Here is a 5,326-nt window from a genome sequence, read left to right on the forward strand (position 1 = left end):
ACCTTTTCTGTATGGGACAAATTTAAGAAAGATTTGCGAGATAGGATCCTTCCTGTATTCTCCTATTTCTTTTCTTTTCTTTGTTATTTTTCATGTAGATTAGCTTGTCTTTTTTCGTGTTGTGAAAAGTGTTGATATAACTTTACAGTCGTACCTTGGATCCTGAACGCCCAGGAACGCCCGCAAACCCGGAAGTGATTGTTCCGGTTTGCAAATGTTCTTTTGGAACCTGATGTTCGACAAGGCTTCTGATTGGTTGCAGGAGCTTCCTGCAGCCAATCAGAAGCCACGATGTGGTTTTCAAACATTTTGGAAGTTGAACGGACTTCTGGAACAGATTCCGTTTGACTTCCAAGGTTCAACTGTATTTTAAAAGAAAGAAAGAGAAGCCATTTCTTTTATCTTTCCTGAGTCTTCCAACATTCAGCATCACTGGATGCCCAGGAGTTCTAGTGTTGGAAGAGAGGGAGCAAAACCTTTCTCCACCTGCTTTCTCCATGCAAGGCGTCATTTTAGAAACTTACAAATTTCGATCCTGCCGCTAAACTTCCTTCATGTCGATGGGAGGCGATGTCCCAACGGGCAGCAGTGAATGGAACAATCCGTCCTTGTATGAAGGGAAGGTTCCTGGAGGGGGGAAATTCTCTACGGAAACGCAGAGCGGTGGCATTGAATAGGCCCCTCAAAGAGGAGCCTGAGAAAGGTTGGTGAGGAGACCCAGAGAAAGGGAGGCAGGAGGGAGAGGGAACAACGGGGGGCCAATCTATTGAAAAAGAAGAAGAAGAAGAAAAAGCTGGAGAGGATCCCCATTGTGTCCTCAGCACAAAAAAAGGGTCACCAACAAGTTAAACTGGTTAATGTATTGGGGCGGCTTCCTTAGCCTCGTTGCATGAAAGCCAAGCAGAGCGAGACAAAAGCCAGAGAGAAGCATTCTTGGGCTCTCTTTAAAAGGATTTCGCTTCTTTTCTGTCCCTTGAATGGAATTCAGTGGTGACTCCTTCAAGGCTAAGATTTCTCTCTCTTTGGTGGCAGGAGTGGGTCAGCCCCCTGGCCCAACACATTCTTCTTTCCCCGGCAACGGCAAACAAGCCCCTCGCAGAGCTGCCACTGCAGCCGCCATTGTTGCCGTGGGGCGGGGGAGAGGTGGGTTGGAGGGGCGCAAACGGGCCCACGAAAGCTTTTGAGCCCGCCTGAAAGCGGGTGGCGTAAGGTGGGGGTCCCCCGCCCTGCCTGGTTTCTCATGCATGTCATTCAGGGTGACTTTTCACATCAGGAGTGGAAAAATAAATAGGCAAGAAGGGGGAAGAGGAGGGAGATGGTGGCTGTCAGATGCTCTGGCCTGGTTTCTCAAAGGCTTCGCTTGCTTTGCCTTAACATTTCGTAGCTGGATGCTATCAAGAGACAACTGCCACCAGCCAGTGCTGGCTCCATAATTTTTCCCTGCTGTTTCTGAAACTCTTGGGTGCTTTCTGCAATATGGGCACAGTGGTGGGGACCTCCAGTGACATCACTGTGCCATCACCTGCCCTGTGTCAGAAGCAGTGCCCTTACTGGAACGTCCCGTGCAATTTGGCTCCTAGTCAAACAGGCTCAGCTTATACTTCATCCCTTTAAGGGTTTTGTCCAATAAGACAGTTTTATTTCATAATGCATTTGCACTCCCAACTCAACCTTCCAAAGGGAGCATGAAGTGTTGCGGAAAGGAGAGATAGCAGAGGAATGTCACAGTGAAACCAACAGAATGCAGTTTTAGCTATAAGCTAAAAATTGTGTGTTGAGCACACCATTTTGATGTATCCTTTCCCAGATAGATTTCTGACCCCTGTTTATAATCCAGCAACATCTGGAGGGGCCAGAGGTTCCCCTGTTCCTGTTCTATGCTGGCTGACAGCTCTAGTCACCGTTATAATTTTTCTCATAACATCAGTTTTAGAAGACTTCCCCAACCCTACCTGAAGAAGCCAATGGTCAAACTTCGTGTCCTTTCTGCAGTCAAAGCAAGTGATCTGCCACAGAGCTACAGCCATTCATTTTTTGCTCGTGAGAACATAAGGCTTGGCACTCTCAGATAACCGCTTTGGAATCAACAATTTATTTAACCAGCATGCTGTGGGAATATCGGCTTTGTCTCAGAGGCCACCTGAGCTTCCACTAGGGAGTAGAGCTGGCTGGGTGTCCATCAATATACGGATGATACCCAGCTCTACCTCTCTTTTAAATCGGAACCAGTGAAGGCAGTGAAGGTCCTGGAGGCGGTTGGAGGATCGATGGCAGCTAATGGATTGAGGTTGAATCCTGACAAGACAGAAGTACTGTTTTTGGGGGACAGGGGGCGGGCGGGTGTGGGGGACTCCCTGGTCCTGAATGGGGTAACTGTGCCCCCGAAGGACCAGGTGCGCAGCCTGGGAGTCATTTTGGGGTCACAGCTGTCCATGAAGGCGCAGGTCAATTCTGTGTCCAGGGCAGCTGTTTACCAGCTCCATCTGGTACGCAGGATGAGACCCTATCTGCCCACAGACTGTCTTGCCAGAGTGGTGCATGCTCTAAGCCAGTGTTTCCCAACCGGTGTTCCGCGGCACACTAGTGTGCCGTGAGACGTTGGCTGGTGTGCCGTGGGAGGGAGGCGGGCGAGTCGGGCGGTGAGAGGCGGCGGCGGCGAGGATCCGCGTCGAGACGGGGGCGGCTCCGCGGTGGTGGTGCCGAGGTTTCTCTCTCCATTCTCCCCTCACACACACACACACAGGAAATAACACAGGATCAGCTGACAGGACCCAGCCAATGGGGTGGCGGGGCAGCGCGTGCAAAAGGGAGGAGCGCGAGACAGCGGACGAGGAGGAGGCCGGCATGTCCGGGCAGCAGCAGCAACAACAGCAGCAGCAACTCCCGGCAACGGCTCCTCAAGCCCCGGGCAACCCTACTCCCTCACCGGCCTCGGCCGCCCTCCTGCTCCACCCGCCGCCACCTCCCCCGCCACCCCCGGCCACCTCGGGCCCGCCGCCGCCCCCTCCTCCGCCCGCTATCGCCGCCACCACCACAACAGCCGCCGCCGCATCAGCTGCCGCCGTCCCTCAGTCCCTCGCTTTGCTGCCTCCTCCCCCCCACCCCCAAAGCTTGGAGGTTCCCCGGCAAGGGGGAGGGAAAAAAATTGAAAACTTTCACTTTCGTGCGTCCCTCCCGGCGTGACGCTGCGCGCTGACGTCACGGGGCTGTAATGGTGGTGTGCCGCAAGATTTTTTTCATCAAACAAGTGTGCCTTTGCCCAAAAAAGGTTGGGAAACACTGCTCTAAGCAAAAACATGGGCCAGTGAGGGGTGGTGTGGGCTGGGGAGAGATCTGAGGGCCACCTTGAGAGACTCCCAGGGGCCATATTTGGTAGAAGGCAAATTCCTCTTCTCGTCTGGGGTTGGGTGGAGGGGCAATGCCATGGCAGTCAGCGCTGCTGTAGCAGAGTTTCTTAAGAACCCAGTGCCCGTGTTTATTGGGGGTTAATCCAGCTGCGCCCTTTGCCAACAGTTTCCTTTTGGAAATGAGCGTTTTCACCCAGCAGCTTTTCGGATGACAGCTAAGAACTCAGCCAACAGCGACCGCCTTCTTGAAATGATCCCAAGGCATGCTCCCAGCCCTGCTGGGACATGCAGCGAAATCTGAAGGCAGCACGTTGCTTAGAAGGAAACGCTCTCTGTCCTTCATTCTTTGCCTTAATTAACTTGTTCAGCTTTGTGTTGTTGCCAAGTGGGAGATACCGGTGGCCTTGTCCACACATGCAGCTTGCATCTATGGCACGATGGCTCCCCCAACATATGAGCAGAAGGAAACGGCAGCGCTTCTAGCGAGCATCCATGAGGACTAGAAAGTTGTGCTTTTCAAAGGAAGCTCAGATTTCTGGGGAAACCGCCTGCTTATGAACAACAAAGCTGCATTATACTGGCAAATCACCAGTCCATTGAGCCGCAGTATCAGTGCTGGGAATGCAGATTCAGGGCTTAAAAAAAAAATAGGGCAATAGCGGTGATGCCATTTGCCAGAGTATTCAATGGACCGCCCCTTGTTCCAGCAAATGAATGAGGTGAATTCCCCCTCCCCAATTAGGAAATATAGGTCTTTTTCAACAAAAGCCATTTCCTGACTCTCCCTTGTATAATGTTTCCACTGGAACAGCCTGTCCTAAAGGCTTTTTTTGAACACACTCAAATTCTGTATTTACTCTGCAGAATAAACCTTTTGCTCTAGGCTGATGTATGCCAGCGTCTGCTAATGTGCCACCCGCAGGGTCCCCTCCCCACAGCCCATTCATTAATTCCGTTGCAAATGGGCCCAAGGGCTCCCAAAGGGGGCTGAATCCTGTATCACACTCACAGGGATGAACAGAACATCTGGGAAGACATGCCTCATCCTTAGTCCCGCTTCTCCTTAAGAAAAGATATTTCCTTTTTCTGTCTTGCAAGCAGATAAAGGCTCTTTCATAGTTTTATTTTTGCATCCAGAGTCTCCCTGCTACACTTGATAGGCAGCCCAAATACCACTCTGTTTCCAAGAGACAGAATAGTCGGCCTTCTCCTGACGATTTTCTATCTCTATTTTGCCACAGTGTGAAAGGAGATGTATAATGTTTTTATAGGGTGGGGGGTGAACTTAGAAGCTGTAGTCAAGCCAGGTGTGTCTTACCTCTCCAGGGTCAAGTTTGGAATAACAACAAGGCACAGTTCTGCAAGTCTGAATCATCCACCGGCTGTGCCCAGTGCCGATTGGCTGTCTGCTGTGATGTCAGCAGGAAATCTCCCCAAGCCAATTTTACAATTAAAAAAAAAAGAAAAAAAGTTTTATTCAAAATATTTCAGGTGGCAAACTAACCTTTAAACATATGCCTACTCACATTTGGAAAATTTAGTTTAACAACTAATCCCTCTTCCCAGGGAACTCTGAGTTAGTTCTTGGTATGAGCTTTCGTGTGCATGCACACTTCTTCAGATACTTCTTCTTCAGGTATCTGAAGAAGTGCACATGCACACGAAAGCTCATACCAAGAACTAACTTAGTTGGTCTTTAAGGTGCTACTGGAAGGATTTTTTTTATTTTGACTATGGCAGACCAACACGGCTACCTATCTGTAACTGGAACTATGGAAGGCACCACATTGAGCTGCATGAAATGGAAGTCCATCGGTATCTGAAGAAGTGTGCATGCACACGAAAGCTCATACCAAGAACTAACTTAGTTGGTCTTTAAGGTGCTACTGGAAGGATTTTTTTTTTTTTGACTATGGCAGACCAACACGGCTACCTATCTGTAACCAGGGAACTCTGGGAATTATAGTTCTGGGAAGGGA

At 50.1% G+C, this 5,326-nt stretch overlaps 1 long non-coding RNA gene across 1 annotated transcript; it reads left to right on the top strand.

Moving 5' to 3' along the window:
- Positions 1 to 395: 395 nt before the first annotated feature.
- Positions 396 to 4,860, top strand: LOC310693152. The gene is made up of 3 exons (XR_014519017.1): positions 396 to 703; positions 1,681 to 1,793; positions 3,716 to 4,860. It is a non-coding gene; the product is annotated as an uncharacterized lncRNA (long non-coding RNA).
- Positions 4,861 to 5,326: the final 466 nt, after the last annotated feature.

This window comes from Podarcis liolepis (genome assembly GCF_965112155.1).
Source record: "Podarcis liolepis genome assembly, chromosome: 14".
Classification (NCBI taxonomy): domain Eukaryota; kingdom Metazoa; phylum Chordata; class Lepidosauria; order Squamata; family Lacertidae; genus Podarcis; species Podarcis liolepis.